The sequence below is a fragment of the Silurus aristotelis genome (genome assembly GCF_946808225.1).
Source record: "Silurus aristotelis genome assembly, chromosome: 27".
In the NCBI taxonomy this organism is placed as follows: domain Eukaryota; kingdom Metazoa; phylum Chordata; class Actinopteri; order Siluriformes; family Siluridae; genus Silurus; species Silurus aristotelis.
In genome coordinates, this window is record NC_139600.1 from 8953793 (window position 1) to 8972723 (window position 18931).

General features: G+C 40.8%; 1 protein-coding gene across 25 annotated transcripts in view; it reads right to left on the bottom strand.

Moving 5' to 3' along the window:
- Window positions 1-18931, bottom strand: part of LOC310721142 (receptor-type tyrosine-protein phosphatase delta) — a 458849-nt gene that overhangs the window by 76973 nt on the left and 362945 nt on the right. The gene's annotated exons all lie outside the window — the stretch shown is intronic.

Genomic DNA, 18931 nt, shown 5'->3' on the forward strand with positions numbered 1-18931 from the left:
GCAGTGGGCTGCTTTGAGACAATGTCTGTTGTAAAAAGCGCCATAGAAATAAACTTGGACGTGACTGTAAATTCTTTTCCATTTTCTTAAGAACCACAGATAAATGTAATTATATATACAATCAATTAAATATTTAATCGCAACTTAATTGCACATTTTTATCTGTTCTAAATGTACCTCAAATGAATACTTTTCAAGTGTTTAATACTCTAATCAACATGAACTTTTGCTACGTTTCCACACGGACGGTTTTAATTGCCGGATGTGTGCATCGTGGGGAATTATGCTGCTTAATTTGAGACTTGGCGCATCAGTAAAACAAATATTCAGTGATTAAAAATTATTATTATTATTTTATATCCGTTTAAAGAAACGACATCATGAATACATGTGTGTTGCATTAAAGGTTTTAATATTTTAAACATTTTTTAATTAATTAATTTATATTTGTTATAAATAAATAATAAAAACAGAAACCGAAATGCACTCTAGATTAATAAAATTAGTGCCGTTAGAATTAATTTTGCACTGACTGCCCTAATATACAGTACAGACCAAAAGTTTGGACACACCTTCTCATTCAAAGAGTTTTCTTTATTTTCATGACTATGAAAATTGTAGAGTCACACTGAAGGCATCAAGGGTTATTTGACCAAGAAGGAGAGTGATGGGGTGCTGCGCCAGATGACCTGGCCTCCACAGTCACCGGACCTGAACCCAATCGAGATGGTTTAGGGGTGAGCTGGACCGCAGAGTGAAGGCAAAAGGGCCAACAAGTGCCAAGCATCTCTCAGGGAACTCCTTCAAGACTGTTGGAAGACCATTTCAGGTGACTACCTCTTGAAGCTCATCAAGAGAATGCCAAGAGTGTGCAAAGCAGTAATCAAAGCAAAAGGTGGCTACTTTGAAGAACCTAGAATATTAAATTTTTCAGTTGTTTCACACTTTTATGTTATGTATATAATTCCATATATAATTCCACATGTGTTCATTCATAGTTTTGATGCCTTCAGTGTGAATCTACAATTTTCATAGTCATGAAAATAAAGAAAACTCTTTGAATGAGAAGGTGTGTCCAAACTTTTGGTCTGTACTGTATATATATATTACATTTATTTTATATATATATTTTATGTATATATAACATTTTATTACTTGTGTGTGATTAATCCCTTATTTCTACAAAGAACTTTATAATTTCTTTGTTATATGTTTGTTCCATAAAAATGTAATTATGAGTAAATACTGAATTCATTTTTTTTCCCTATTTTTTTTTTTCCTTTGTTAGTTTTTCACAATAATTAAAATAATAAAAAAAAACACACCTCTATGGTGTCCTTTCTGGTTGTTACGATACTGTGATGATTATCGATGTGTGACTTCACTTCCTGTCACAAGTGCACTAAACACCGTGTTAGCCAGATGATTCCACACATAATGTAAAGGGTTGGTGAGAGACTGGATCATCTGCATTATTGTTTCTTCCGTAAACCCTTCAGTGCTCTTTGTAGCTTTCGTGTTCCACCTCAGCTCGAAAATATTATCAGCATTTATTACCATGGTTATAAAAGCTGGCACAGATCTCTATGCTTTATTGTACTTCAATAATGAGTCCTAATTAGAAGAGTGTGTCTGTGTGTGTGTGTGTGTGTGTGTGTGTGTGTGTGTGTGTGTGTGTGTGTGTGTGTGTGTGTGTGTGTGTGTGTGTAAATGAGTTGCTGTGCTGTGCTCAACAGTTACACTGTTTCTGTTCTGTGAGATGTGAAATCAGATAAGTGGCGCAGCATGGCAAACATCATCTAAAGGCGAGTGTACGTGCGCACACACACACACACACACACTCGCACGCACGCAGACACAAACACACACATATACACAAGCTAAACAAACCCAATCTAACACAGATAAGCCCTTGACAGCCCCTGAGGGCTTTGGACAAAGAGCTCACTGAGGACGACAACAGTGTTGGCAAGGAAAAAAAAAAACACATTACACATACCCTACTGAGAACACACACGCGCTTGACACGAGGAAAACACACACTTCATATCCAGCCCACATTCTGCCCAAAGGTATGGTAGCCAGGGTGATGTAAACATACACAAGCATGTGGTTAGCATAGTGATGGCACAATTCGAATACCTGGAGCATCGGTCTTCCTGTTTTTGATATGGGTAATTAAAACCTTCCCTCTAAACGCTTTCTCTCTCTCTTTTGGTGTTTTGGAGACTTTCCCATCATTAATTTTGCATAAGTAGCAACGTGCTACGATTGTCATGGCCGAGCTCCAATCTCAGCAATCTGAGCAAGAGAACGAAAGAGGGAGCAGCCCTTTTTTCATAACCTGTAAGATTTCCAAAAAGAAAAGTTTTTTTCTACACTATTAAAGCCCATTAGTTCATTTTCCTGCAATGCTTTACTATTGTACTGTACCAAAACTCTTTTGTATTGATTACACATTAATACACAGATTTAACCTTTAACTTTAACAAGCTGCCTTTAAAAAGCTCCATTCACTTAGAATGATACACTACACTGCCAAAAGTATTGGGTCACCTGGTCATAAGTACAGTATGTAATTTCTGAGTATTGCATCCCACATTTAAGCCCAATTTGCTCTTATAATTCACTCCACTCTTCTGGGAAGATGTTCCACTTGATATTTTAAAGTGTGTTTATAGATATTTGTGTTCATCAGCCACAAGGGTGTTAAGGCAGGTACTGATGTTGGTGGAGACCTGGGGTGCAGTCAGCGTTCCCATTCATCCCAAAGCTGTTCAGTAGGGATGAGATCAGAGCTCTGTAGCAGGCCACTCAAAATCTTCCTCTCCAAAGCATGTAAAGTAGAACTTCATGGAGCTCACTGTGCACAGGGGCATCGCCATGGTGGAACAGGTTTGGGTTTCCAAGTTCAAGTGAATGCATATTTTATTCCAGCGCATCTGAAGACGTCCTGTACAATTGATTGCCTCCAGTTTTGTGGTAACATTTTGGAAAAGAAACACATATAGCAGGAAAGAGCAGGTGACCCAATACTTTTGGAAAAATAGTGTATATCGCCTGGCTTAATTAAGCACAAGAGATTATGGCTAGTTAGCTGAGTACCTGTACAAGTGCCCTTTGCTAACCAGAGGATGCTAATGATTAAAAATTGCTTACATTCTATGTATATATTATCCTAATCTCCAGGATCATACTTTAATAAGAGAACATCCATCCTTTGTTTTTATTTCCTTAGGTTTAAAAGCAGACGCCTTAAGAATCCTGAATCTTTATCCCCATACCTGTGCAGGAACTCATTTTTAAAGTTTTGATAAACTTCTAAGAACATCATGACAATTAACAGGGGACAACCTTGACAAAAACAAGGCCCAGTTTCATGCTGATGCTGATCAGAGCGCATGGGAAAGAAGTTAAAAAACAAAAGCTTGTTGCAGTTGCGTGGAAATGATTTGGCTCTGGTAAACTCGAGCACACTTTTCCTGAACTCCATGTGTGGTTTGTGCTTTGTAGTTGCACGGCTGTATAATGCGACGCCAAGGCAAACGCAACGAGGAAATGTTTTGCACAAACCAACCGAGCAAAAACAACAAAGAGGGCTTTCAATTATTACAAGTGCGGAAGTATCGGTGGAAGAAATCTGAGGCTTTTTTCGAAAACCGTGCGCTCTGCAGTCGCGCCGCCATCCGTCAGACGCGGGGTGAAAACCTCAAAGATGGAACGGTGCAGCACAGAATTATGTCTGCTTGTGATTAGAGGTGAATATACTCGGCTTTTAATGCCGTCTCTGTCTACTGACTCACCGGTTTATTCTTTGCGAGAAATGTAATCACGTTTATTAAATATTATCGCGCCATTTATTCCGTTTGCATTCATTATTCAGATTTGTTCACGCTGATTCTTTGCTCAGCTGATCTCATAATTTGGGATTTGCAGCAGCCTGGGAAAGTGTGTCAGCCACGTTAGACTTCGTGGTTGCAGCGTTTCAGAAACTTGTGCTTCTATGATGGATCGCTTTTTACGGTCATACAATAAAGTATACTATTAATAATTCTCGATATTAAACAATAAAACATGCATACTGTTAAAGTAAAAGCGGTCATGTGACTACGATTTCATCTTAGTCGGCTTAGATCCCCGTCTGCTTTAGATCCCCGTCTGAGTTGGAGGTGATCTGAATTGCAATCTTAAGTTTCCAATCAATCCCATGCCCTAGAAAAGCAGGTACAATGCAGTATAAAATGGCAATGGGGAAAATGGCAACGCAGCCGAAAAGGTCCTCTGAGGATTTTTAGAGGAAACTGTAACAGTAGCTGACCTGAAGTCAGTGTTCGATACAGAGGAACGGCAGGTAAAATGGTGTTATTGAGAGCTGAGACTTGCTGGAGGTTGTAGCTAGACTTGGTGTGTATGTGTAAAAAGGTTGAGATGGGTGTCTATTTCATAATCTTACAAAAAAAAAAAAACCTCCACTAAAATCAGGGTCTTAAGAAGGACTATTAATAAAATACTGTCTCCTGCACAAGCATCAACATCTCATGCATTGATTTCCAAATATGGTCCGGTTATATACATACTGTATATAACTTGAAATGTGGGTTAAAACAATGCTGGCTAACTTAAATCAGCATCAACACTGAAAAGTTGCTTGTTTAAATAGCTAAAGGCTGCTGTTAAAGAATAGTCATATATGTTAACAGGCTGAACGCTCGGAAACATTAAATTTGTGTTTCAAGAGGACCTGAAAACTGAACGTTATTAAGGTGGTGCTTAACAGTGATAAGTTACTTCCTTCTATTATATCATTGGTTGGTTACTTATAAAGAAAACTACCTCACATCTGCCAATGTGTAAAATATTTTCTGTCAGGATTTATCCTGTCAGCATATATATTTATATTAGATTTATTTAGATTAGATTTATATAGATGCTTTCTGATGACCCGATCATAACCTGTAACATAGCCTAGCCAGAAGTCTTATAGAATAGTTAGTACGAGGTTGTATACTGTAATTGGTTAATAACTTATGAAATTCTTCTTCTTCTTCTTTACTCAATGCCACTGTCTCTAATCCATACAACATCGCAGGTCTCACCACAGTCCTATAAACTTTCCCTTTCATTCTTGCAGATACCCTACTATCACAAATCACTCCTGTCACTCTTCTCCACCCACTCCACCCTGCCTGCACTCTTTTCTTTACTTCTCTAACACACTCTCCATTACTTTGCACTGTTGACCCCAGGTACCTGAACTCCTCCACCTTCTCCACCTCTTCTCCCTGCAACCGCATCACTCCACTGCCCTCCCTCTCATTCACACACATGTACTCTGTCTTACTCCTACTGACTTTCATTCCCCTTCTCTCAAGCGCATATCTCCACCTCTGCAGGCTCTTCTCAACCTGCTCTCTACTCTCACCACAAATCACAATATCATCTGCAAACATCATAGTCCAGGGAGACTCCTGTCTGACCTCGTCCGTCAACCTGTCCATCACCACTGCAAACAGGAAAGGGCTCAGGGCCGATCCTTGATGCAGTTCAACCTTCACCCTGAACCAGTCTGTCGTACCTACTGCACACTTCACTGCCGTCACACTGTCCTCATACATGTCCTGCACCACCCTCACATACTTCTCTGACACACCTGACTTCCTCATACAATACCACAACTCCTCTCTCGGCACCCTGTCGTACGCTTTCTCTAAATCCACAAATACACAATGCAGCTCCTTCTGTCCTTCTCTATACTTCTCCATCAACATCCTCAAAGCAAATAAGGCATCTGTGGTGCTCTTCCTCGGCATGAAACCATACTGTTGCTCACAGATGGTCACCTCTTCTCTCAGCCTGGCTTCCACTACTCTTTCCCATAACTTCATGGTGTAACTGATCAACTTAATTCCCCTGTAGTTACTGCAGGTCTGCACATCTCCCTTATGCTTAAAGATCGGTACCAGCACACTCCTTCTCCATTCCTCAGGCATCCTCTCCCCTTCCAGAATCCTGTTAAACAATCTGGTTTAAAACTCCACTGCCATCTCTCCTAAACATCTCCACGCTTCTACTGGTATGTCATCTGGTCCAACCGACTTTCCATTCTTCATCCTCTTAATCGCTGCTCTCACATCCTCCAACCTTCTCTCTCTCTGATTTTCCTCATTCATCAGCTGCTCAAAATACTCCCTCCATCTTCTCAACACACTCTCCTCATTAGTCAACACATTTCCCTCTCCATCCTTTATTGCTCTAACTTGCAGTACATCCTTCCCAGCTCGGTCCCTCTGCCTGGCCAATCGGTACAAATCCTTTTCTCCTTCCTTAGTGTCCAACCTCTTATACAGCTCCTCATATGCCTTTTCCTTGGCTTTCGCCACATCCCTTTTTACCTGCTGCCGCATCTCCTTGTACTCCTGCCTACTTTTCTCATCACTCTGTCGATCCCACTTCTGTTTTGCCAACCTCTTTCCCCTAATGCTCTCCTGCACTTCCTCATTCCACCACCACGTCTCCTTGTCTTGCTTTCTATTTCCAGATGTCACACCAAGTACTTTTCTAGCTGCCTCCCTCATCGCTCCTGCAGTAGTTGCCCAATCATCCGGCACCTCTTCACCACCACCAAGCCCCTGTCTGACCTCTTCCCTGAACCTCACACTACACTCTTCCTCCTTCAGTTTCCACCATCTTATTCTTCTTTCAATCCTTACTTTCCTTCTCTTCTTCTTCGCCTCCAAAACCATCCTACAGACCACCATCCGATGCTGTCTAGCTACACTGTCCCCCGCCAACACCTTACAGTCTCCAATCTCCTTCAGGTTGCATCTCCTACACAGAACATAATCCACCTGTGTGCACCTTCCTCCACTCTTATACGTCACCCTATGATCCTCCTTCTTCTTAAAATACATGTTCACCACTGCCATTTCCATCCTTTTAGCAAAATCTACCACCATCTGCCCTTCCACATTCCTCTCCTTGAAACCATACCTACCCATCACCTCCTCATCACCTCTGTTCCCTTCACCTACATGCCCATTAAAGTCTGCCCCAATCACCAATCTTTCTTTCCTAGGTACACCATCTACCACTTCATCTAATTCACTCCAGAATCTTTCCTTCTCCTCCATCTCACAGCCAACTTGTGGAGCATAGGCACTGATGACATTTATCATTATCCCTTCAACCTCCACCTTCACGATCATCACCCTATCAGAAACTCTCTTCACCTCCACTACACTCTTACTGTACTCTTCCTTCAGAATCACCCCTACACCATTTCTCTTTCCATCCACACCATGATAAAACAGTTTAAACCCACCTCCAATGTTCCTGGCCTTACTCCCTTTCCACTTGGTCTCCTGAACACACAGCATATCTACCTTTCTCCTCCCCATCATATCAGCTATCTCTCTCCCTTTACCCGTCATAGTACCAACATTTAAAGTACCAACCCGAACCTCTACTCTCCTACACTGCTCCTTTTCCTGCCGTCTCTGTAGACGTCTTCCTCCTCTCCTTCTCCTCCTTCGGCCAACAGTAGCCCAATTTCCACCGGTACCCTGTCGGCTAACGATACCTGTGGCAGTCGTTGTTAACCCGGGCCTCGACCGATCCGGTATGAAATTTTCATTTGTGATCCGCATATTTGATTTGGCACATGTTTTACGCTGGATGCCCTTCCTAACGCAACCCTCCCCATTTACCCGGGCTTGGGACCGGCACTAAGAGTACACTGGCTTGTGCCCCCCTAATGGCTGGGTTTAATAACTTATGAAATTACAGCGCATAATTTAGCAAAATAAAGCATTTTACAGTACCATAATGTATGATCTATAAAGTATATATGTATGCTGCAGTGGTCCCGTGGACGAGTGCCGGTTCGGAGGGCGGAGCTAAATGAACCGAGCTGTAAGAAGCACACCTGTAACTGATGAGACTGATCAGTGCGCTCTGTTTCAGTGCCCGGTGACGCCGATGAAAAAGGAGAGAGACAAGACCTCAAATTGGGCTTTGAAACACCAGAAAACACAGAAAAAAAAAATCAGAGAGACAAATGAACTCTGCTGTTCACTGTTCACACACACACACACACACACACACACACACACACACACACACACACACACACACACACACACACACACATCTATTCAGAGGTGAACTCTTTTTTGAATAGTCGTCCAATAAGCCAGTATATAGCTAATGATTATATATAGCTTTTTCCTCTATATGTACAGAGTGTTTCAGCAGGTTTAGTGAGTAAAGTAAGTACAGCATCAAAGTATGAGTCAAATACCACCTAATTGAACTGCACTAGGCTGAATTCAGGCCTGCCGGCAACTCAGAACGCAATGACAATACATGCAGGTTAGAAATCGATGAATGCACGGCTCAAAGCTTCGTCTGAGTGCGGAAAAAAACGAGCCCGGGAGCACTGTTTTACTATGAGAAATCAATTTTTGACCTTCTGCTTGCTCTGCCTCCAACTTAATCTGCCAACACTGTAAGGGCATGTATCAGCAAGCAGAGCCGGTTCACACGTTACTGACGTTATTATAACGTCCTCTCAGGAATATCTGCCTGTTGTAGGGGTCATTTGTTTATTTTCTTAGATAGAAGTCGAACCCTGTTAAGGTGGATGTTTTACGCGATAACGCTGAATGCTGTATGGTTTATAGGAAATGTTATGAATATGCAATTCATTCTGCTAATCAGCGCAGGCACAAACGCCTGAACCGCAGAGATTAGATGACATGAAACAGCAAGTTGTTAACATAAAGAAAGAAATAAATCCATACATAACGTGTAACATAATTCATTCAGACTTGCACACCGCTTATCCTGATGGATTCATGGATTTTAATTTCCTTCTGAAGTTTCAAGTCTTGTGTTGAAAATCCTGGGGCTGCGGGCTTTTCTCGCCCGTGTTAAAAACGCAGGAGGAAACATTATTTGGCCGTAGGACGCCGCGCCCTCCAGCTGTTTGGTACGTCAATCAAGGCGAGCTCACGCTCTCAAGATGCTCCAAAATGCCTCAGGTGATATTTAGAGCGTTTCAGAGCTCCTCAGCGTGGATGCTGTGGGTTTTTTTTTTTTCTTGCACGGAAGGAATAGCAATGATTTATGGAAAACTACCATTTTACTTTTCTCTGCTTGAGTCTAGGAGAGACAGGAAACCTCAAAGACTCATCAAAGTCACGGCTAACATCTATCACTGCGGGTTTATGCGTAGCTGACAGAATAACTATGGTCAAAAAACAGGGGTTCATCCAGCGCCCTCTCTTTACAACACTTTCTTTTAGAAACCGTAACCAAGAAGCTTTGAGAAACGGTTTGTTCTGCTTAGAAAAATCATTGCATTACCATGACGACAACACGTTGGGTATTATTGTTCATCTGCGACCAACCTTGCCCTTGGCAACCTTTCTTTTATTTATTTATTAATTAATATATACAGTGAGGAAAATAAGTATTTGAACACCCTGCTAATTTGCAAGTTCTCCCACTTAGAAATCATGGAGGGGTCTGAAATTGTCATCGTATGTGCATGTCTACTGTGAGAGACATAATCTAAAAAGAAAAATCCAGAAATCACAATATATGATTTTTAAACTATTTATTTGTATGATACAGCTGCAAATAAGTATTTGAACACCTGTCTATCAGCTAGAATTCTGACCCTCAAAGACCTGTTAGTCTGCCTTTAAAATGTCCACCTCCACTACATTTATTATCCTAAATTAGATGCACCTGTTTGAGGTCGTTTGCTGCATAAAGACACATGTCCACCCCATACAATCAGTAAGAATCCAACTACTAACATGGTGAAGACCAAAGAGCTGTCCAAAGACACTAGAGACAAAATTGTACACCTCCACAAGGCTGGAAAGGGCTACGGGGAAATTGCCAAACAGCTTGGTGAAAAAAGGTCCACTGTTGGAGCAATCATTAGAAAATGGAAGAAGCTAAACATGACTGTCAATCTCCCTCGGACTGGGGCTCCATGCAAGATCTCACCTCGTGGGGTCTCAATGATCCTAAGGAAGGTGAGAAATCAGCCCAGAACTACACGGGAGGAGCTGGTCAATGACCTGAAAAGAGCTGGGACCACCGTTTCCAAGGTTACTGTTGGTAATACACTAAGACGTCATGGTTTAAAATCATGCATGGCACGGAAGGTTCCCCTGCTTAAACCAGCACATGTCCAGGCACGTCTTAAGTTGGCCAATGACCATTCGGATGATCCAGAGGAGTCATGGGAGAAAGTCATGTGGTCAGATGAGACCAAAATAGAACTTTTGGGTCATAATTCCACTAAACGTGTTTGGAAGAAGAAGAATGATGAGTACCATCCCAAGAACACCATCCCTACTGTGAAGCATGGGGGTGGTAGCATCATGCTTTGGGGGTGTTTTTCTGCACATGGGACAGGGCGACTACACCATGAGACGATGAATGGGGCCATGTATTGCGAGATTTTGGGGAACAACCTCTTCCCTCAGTTAGAGCATTGAAGATGGGTCGAGGCTGGGTCTTCCAACATGACAATGACCCGAAGCACACAGCCAGGATAACCAAGGAGTGGCTCTGTAAGAAGCATATTAAGGTTCTGGCGTGGCCTAGCCAGTCTCCAGACCTAAACCCAATAGAAAATCTTTGGAGGGAGCTCAAACTCCGTGTTTCTCAGCGACAGGCCAGAAACCTGACTGATCTAGAGAAGATCTGTGTGGAGGAGTGGGCCAAAATCCCTCCTGCAGTGTGTGCAAACCTGGTGAAAAACTACAGGAAACGTTTGACCTCTGTAATTGCAAACAAAGGCTACTGTACCAAATATTAACATTGACTTTCTCAGGTGTTCAAATACTTATTTGCAGCTGTATCATACAAATAAATAGTTAAAAAATCATACATTGTGATTTCTGGATTTTTTTTTTAGATTATGTCTCTCACAGTGGACATGCACCTACGATGACAATTTCAGACCCCTCCATGATTTCTAAGTGGGAGAACTTGCAAAATAGCAGGGTGTTCAAATACTTATTTTCCTCACTGTATATATTTGTTGCATACTAAAAAACAAGGGGAAGGACTTCTATTCTCATAGTAGATAACGATTTCAGAGTATCCCTGCAAGGTTTCGTTGTTATTACACATTTCGTAAGCTTTTCGACGAAACCCATGGACCAATCGCACAAGGCATGAATGCACGACATCGAATCACATTCTCCGCTAAGTAATCGTTTAATAAGGAAAGTCCGGCTGATGTATGGCTTCTGTGGGAGTTGTGGCGGTGGTAGTTCAGTGGTTTACTGATCGGAAGATCGGGGGTTCAAGCCCCAGTATCGCCAAGATGCCACTCTTGAGTCCTTAAGCAAGGCCCCTAACCATCTGTGCTCCGGGGGTGCTGTATCAAGGTGAGCTGTGCTCTCACCGCAACTTTCTAACATCTCTGATATATGTGGAGAAAAAATTAGCTGTAAAATAAAGTGGAAAGCACCACCACCATTCAAGCACTACTTTCCTCAGTGGTGGCCGCTTTGTTCTTTGTAATTGTCCATGGACAATTTCTTCACTTCTAGAACCCAAACCTGAGCTCATGACTTCCAATGTAAAAGTTACATTGCTAACCCTAACATTAACTTAAACTAGCACTTCCCCCCTGTTCATTCTCTGTCTTCATGCTTTACAAAAAGAAAGTGTGCTAAAACACTTCTCAACAGAGTTTAGCCTGATTGTATAGTAAATCTGCAGCTTAGTGAACCAGTGTTGAGGTATTCGTTGATGGAGACTCGAAGCACTTCTGTACGTTGCTCTGATTGATGTCGTAAATGTAAATGTGAATTAAGAAAGCAATGAGCAAGTATATACTGTGGAATTACTGTGGAACACTTAAACAAACAACGTAAACGATCCAAACAACGTAAACGATATAAATCACATAATCCTAAAGGGGACAAGTTGTGTGACTGGATTGGAGGAAAGAAGAGACGTGCAGAAATGTGATTGGTCACAGTTATTATTTTTCACATCGTGCACCCACGTTTTGGAAAATGCCCATATCTGATTGCATATTGCATGGTGGGTGAGTATGACACCAGGCTATCCACACTAAAACTCTCAAAGACCTGACAAAGTCACAGCAAGCAACAGCTGGTCACTTAGGGGAAACACTGCGAACATTAGATTTGCTTGTGGAGACCTCTCAAATGAACAGAATGTGGTATTTTTTGAGTGTATACATACCCACACACACACACACACACACACACACACACACACACACACACACACACACACACACACACAAAGATTAATCACCATTACATTTATAAATCACCATGCAAATTAAAGTGTGGCTCACTGCAGCACCTCTGCTGATTAACAGCCAGAACAGGCAGCCGGCAGCGGCGACTTTCCTCCAGCCGTAATGCTAAGCAAATACCACCAATTATTGTTAATTAATTTGTGTTTGCGACACAGTGTTTGTCGTAGCTGCCTCTGAAAACACAGGGGTTATTGACGAAAACATTAAAATGCATAAATGAAGTAATATTGCGCACGTGCCGAGCGGCAGGCGGCTTTATCGCGTACTGTTCGATTAGCAGTTCTGGTAATGAGCGCAGGCTCGGATTTCGACTTCTGGCTGAATATATAAAATACACCGAGCGAATGTAGTATTGCTCAGCGAAGCGACGTACTTGCTTCACGCAACGAAGAATGGAAAAATTTAACTAAAATATATTAAAAGAAGAGAAAAGAACAGAGTGGAAAAACAGCTGAAAAATGGAGCAGATTTAATATGCGCAATAAACTGCTACGGTTATTACATACGTTTTATCCTAATTATAAAATGATCTCAAAGCAAAGTTTTATAGGCAAATTTTTAAAAAAGCCTCCTAGGTTGACAACAAAAAAAAAGCTTGATTCCTGTCTGCTTTTTTAATAAAGAACACTGATTTGGATATTGAAAAATATATTTAAATATACAAATTTCAGCCAATCTAATAGGGAAGCAAAATAATACATTTAAAAGCGAATCCGCATCTACCACGAACATATTACATTTACTAGAAGCAAATATCCAGCTACTATTCACCAGATAATATATCTGTAATGGTGCCCCTATTCGTACAGAACCGTTTCGGTGCAGGGCTTTCAGTTCGGTGCACTTGTGTAAACTTGCGGAACTTAGTTACAATCTGAGTTCCCTTATGAATATATTAAATGGTCAAACGCAAGTTTGTTTTGTCTCCACCACGCATTTTGAGCACAGCGACACTGTGGCTACTCGATCCATACCGGAAACACGATTTATAATAAAAAAATCCAATTTTGTTACGTGAATCCGTGAAATTGCTGCCACTTCATGTCATCGCCGTCACTGGATATATGGATATGGATTCTCTTGCGTTTTATGTAGGAAAGGAAAAATCTTGACAATTCCGCAAATCGATGGAATGAATAAACGAACGAAGGATGAAAGGAAGGTATGACCTAATTTTGAATAAATAAATTGAATGAATAAATAACTTGTATCATGCATGCTTTTTAAATGCAGACAAATTTGCTCAATCTGCTAAAAAAAAGTTAAAGTAAAACACATCTTTAAAAAATTATTTAATAACAAAAAAAAGAAAAAAGAAGAAAGACTTGTACACACATCTGTATTAACCGAATTGGGTCTAACAAATATTAACATGTATTTAATTTTATTTAATCAGCTGCATTTGTGCTTATTTAATCAATTACTTTATATTGATTATTTATTTATTTATTTATTTATTTATTTATTTATTTATTTATTTATTTATTTTATTTTATTTTTATTTTTTTTAAACCAAGCACATATTTGATTTAAAATTGTTATTCAAAATGCAAACTGTTAATGTTCACAAATGTTAATTATAACAAACGATGTTAAACATGACCGAACCTTAGATTTTATGTACCGGTATACCCCTAATAGATGACTACTAACTCTGTAACACTAACTTTATGAAAACTATAAACAAAAAACGCTACTTTCTAAACAAATAAAAAAAAAATATTTACCTCAGAATCAACCTTACTACTATAAAAACTAACTATGAGCTAAAATTATCTTAGCAGTGTACATGATCGTTTGTTAGTCAGATATCTGTAGATAAGAATTAAGAAGTAATGCAAGGAAACTAATTTTTAAATCAAGGAATCAGTGAGCGGTACTGATATGAAACCAGATCTCAACCAATGAGCCTTCGCATTCCTTATCTAACCAGGGAAGCGATTAACCCGGAGCCATTAAATTGACGTGTATGATTTGTAACAATCAGCGTAATCTGTAATATGTGCACAGACGAACCGAAGACATATTCTACACATTAGTGCTCTAATTTCACCAGATCATAAACGACACCTTTATTTATTTATATATATTTATTTTCGACGAGAAGTCCTCTCGTTTATTTATAGCTAACTACACAGAAGTAATATTCTCCTTGAGAGGACCTTCTAATTAAATAAAGCTAATTGACTTTCTATGAACTGGGCTAGCATCCAAACATGATTACTTGCTATTTAGCCTGTTTAGCTTAGCCGTGCTTGTTTAGCTGAGAAAGAGTGAGGCCGTGGAGAGAGTAGAGGAGGAAGTTAATTCTGTTATCTCTACTGGGGCCGTTTCATTAGCGTGCCGCTAACACGCGAAGCGCGAGAGGTGATATCTCTCAGCAACCGAACTAAATGAATTGATCCAATAGGTTGAACGAGTCGGGGAAGTTCTGCTTATTTTGCAGGGAAATTGTGCTAAAATTAGTGCTGATCTTTTCCAATTATATCCGGCTGCAATATCTGTAGACTGGATTTTCAAAAGGATTTCGAGTTTCAGCTTCAGCACTGAAGACAAAACCATATATCTTGAGCTTATTTTCTCCCGGCTGTAATATCGGCACTGCGCATATTCGAGCGATGCGGGACCTTTTTTCCGTCTCGCTGTGTGTCAGCACAGTGAGACTTTTCACCCACAAGGCTGAGGTCATTATTTACCCAGAGGCTATAATGTGATATATTTTGTTGCCCCCCTTTTTTTTGGCTTTTTGAGCGTATACAATCTCCTTACAGAAGCCTGGTCCATGGGATCCCTCCCGCTGAAAAACTGTCGGATTACCAATGTGGCCGAATGGCGGGAAACTCTTCGAGTATGACACCTATCCGTTTTATATTTTCCGCTTGCTTTGCCGCTTTTGTGTGAAGCGCCAGGCCAAAGAGGTTTAAGGTTTAAGGCCCGGCTGCGTTCGTCTCAATCCCCCATTTGATAAGAGCTTTTCTGACCACACAAAGACTCAGAGACATGGCTCTCCTCTGGGGTGCGACAGGAGGCCGTGTTGGCTTTTTTTTTTTTTTTTGGCAGCAGTGCAGGATTGCTCAATTGCACGACCTCAATCGGAAAGCTGAACGAAGGCGGATGAAGGAAAGGCGGTTCAGGCTTATACAACATCGATCTGAGGTTTATCTCTTATCACAGGAGTGAATGAAGGGAGTAATGGCTGAGGGTGTGAACGATCAGCTGACACAGGGGGTGACACGTGTGAATATGAGTGTGTTTTTAAAAAAAAAACACACTCATATTGACACGTGTGAATATGAGTGTGTTTTTTAAAAAACGCACTACTTAAAATTAGTTTTCCAACAATGGGAGGCTGAACATGTGTTATGCAAAAAAAAAAAAAGCAACAAAACTAAAAATGTGGAGAGGCAGAAAAAACCAAAAACAAACGCAAGACGTAGAGACAGACTTCCTCCGAGGTCCTGGCCTTGGAAGTGAAAGAATGAACAGGGCCCTGGGGTGTGAAAGATGACAGTGTCCTTATGATAAATCGTGCTGCCTCGTCACGTAGCGGGACTGCTAATGCAGCGCCATATGGCCAAAACCAAAATGGCTGCTTTAGTAACCTATAACCTCGACCATGACAGCAGAACACAGCGTACTGTTGTTTTTTCCTTTTATACATCATGTCCTCTTCCTCCTGGTGTTGTTGTTTCTTTTTATGCAGACTGTATGACCAAACAGGCAGTGTATTAACAGTAGCATCCTCAGGAATGAACAAAGCAACACAGGATAATACTGGGAAATGATCTTATCAACCTGCAAAACAACAGAGAAAACGACAAACTGTAAATGCTAACCTTGACCCCGACGATATCTTCACACGACGAAACAGACGGCAAGAAAACTCAAACAAATATGGCTTCCCTTAATAACTGGCTTACTTAATACCCTGACAGAAAAACAAACAAAACATATCCTGCAACCTTGTTCCTTTATTAACCAGGGTCATACTTGAAAAATACAACAAAATATAGTGAAAAAGACAAAATGGCTGCCTTGCTAACCAACACTAGCTTGCTTTTATTTTGTAAATGAAATTAAGGAAACATGGCTGCCTCGCTAACACAGACTTAACTATCCAAATCAAAACCAGAACATTAGAAACGACCTGTTATATTTTATATATAATATATATATATATGAAATTAAAATGGCTGCCATTTTGTTGTTAGCAGAAAGCTTTTTCACGTTGACAGAAAAATCTGTTTCCTTCTTTCCTTTAAAACAAATATGGCCGTCTCCAGTCAGCCTGCTACTCACGGTGAATTTCTACTTCATTTCCACAACAAAATGCTACACAGGACGTTATAATAGAGACTTAGCGTACGTGCCTGCTGCTAGCATGTCCCTGAAGTTTAGTAATGAGTGAATGAATACACTGCTTCCCTCGTGAGTGTGTTCCAATCCCCACACACACACATCCCTGTTTCTGTGATGTATTTAATTATGTTTCCCCTGGCAGTGGAGATAGCGAATTGTTAATTACGCTTTTGTCGTCTCTTGAACAGAACTACTCGACCAAATGGGAGGGCTTGTGATTAACAATGCAGCTGGTTATTCCAACTATGTGCCAAAACTATGACGCCATTTACCCTCTCTCTCTCTCTCTCTCTCTCTCTCTCTCTCTCTCTCTCTCTCTCTCTGTTTTTAACTCAACGATTGCTTCACTTCTCCGGCTCTATCTTTATTTTATTTATTTTTTGCCTCTGTCAGTGCTGTTTATTTCTGTCATCCCTCTTGCCATGCACTGCCTGATCTGAGATAAGATAACCTTCCATATTCTGACAGGTAGCTAATCTGACCACCATGTGTTTTTATCTGTGCAGGACAACCTTCTTATGAAATACTACTATCCTATAAAATTATGAATGTTTGCGGGGCAAAAAGGAAGAGGAAAAAGAAAATAGGAAATAAAAAATAAATAAAAAATGTGTCTATTAATGCATTCCGGGCACGTATTTAAATGTGAATAAAGCAGAATAAGCTTCTTCAGCCGCGTTTGATGTTAGCGCTATGATTATCATCATGATCAGAGAGATTATTGCTAGTATGGCTGCTCCAGCTAGCGCACATGGTCAGCTCTGATTTAATTAGCATGCTAGACTCTTCTCTTTTTAACCTTTAGCTTTGGATGTCTGCTTGTAAAACGCTAAACTGCTTTCTGTACTCAATTCTACAGTGTGGAAGAAGTGTGCGGCTGTCGGTTCTAGTCGTGGAGGTGTGGTCTTCGTGGCAGCCAGTCTCAGTGACCGAGGTGTGGCATTTGTGCATATCAGTTCTGACCCTCAAAGACCTGTTAGTCTGCCTTTAAAATGTCCACCTCCACTACATTTATTATCCTAAATTAGATGCACCTGTTTGAGGTCGTTAGCTGCATAAAGACACCTGTCCACCCCATACAATCAGTAAGAATCCAACTACTAACATGGCCAAGACCAAAGAGCTGTCCAAAGACACTAGAGACAAAATTGTACACCTCCACAAGGCTGGAAAGGGCTACGGGGAAATTGCCAAGCAGCTTGGTGAAAAAAGGTCCACTGTTGGAGCAATCATTAGAAAATGGAAGAAGCTAAACATGACCGTCAATCTCCCTCGGACTGGGGCTCCATGCAAGATCTCACCTCGTGGGGTCTCAATGATCCTAAGGAAGGTGAGAAATCAGCCCAGAACTACACGGGAGGAGCTGGTCAATGACCTGAAAAGAGCTGGGACCACCGTTTCCAAGGTTACTGTTGGTAATACACTAAGATGTCATGGTTTGAAATCATGCATGGCACGGAAGGTTCCCCTGCTTAAACCTTGAACTTTTGGGTCATAATTCCATTAAACGTGTTAGGAGGAAGAAGAATGATGAGTACCATCCCAAGAACACCATTCCTACTGTGAAGCATGGGGGTGGTAGCATCATGCTTTGGGGGTGTTTTTCTCCACATGGGACAGGGCGACTGCACTGTATTAAGGAGAGGATGACCGGGGCCATGCATTGCGAGATTTTGGGGAACAACCTCCTCCCCTCAGTTAGAGCATTGAAGATGGGTCGAGGCTGGGTCTTCTAACATGACAATGACCCGAAGCACACAGCCAGGATAACCAAGGAGTGGCTCTGTAAGAAGCATATCAAGGTTCTGGCGTGGCCTAGCCAGTCTCCAGACCTAAACCCAATAGAGAATCCTTGGATGGATCTCAAACTCCGTGTTTCTCAGCGACAGGCCAGAAACCTGACTGATCTAGAGAAGATCTGTGTGGAGGAGTGGGCCAAAATCCCTCCTGCAAATATTATTGACTTTCGCAGGTGTTCAAATACTTATTTGCAGCTGTATCATACAAATAAATAGTTTAAAAATCATATATCATATATATATTCTGATATATATATATATACGTTCTGATCTCTGATCATCCAGTCCTGCTCAGTGCTTACTGCTTATTGCCATATTGCTTAGCGTTCTGCCTTCCGTAGCGAAGCACGGGTACTTTCAGCTAGTATATATATATATATATATATATATATATATATATATATATATATATATATATATATATATATATATATATATATATATA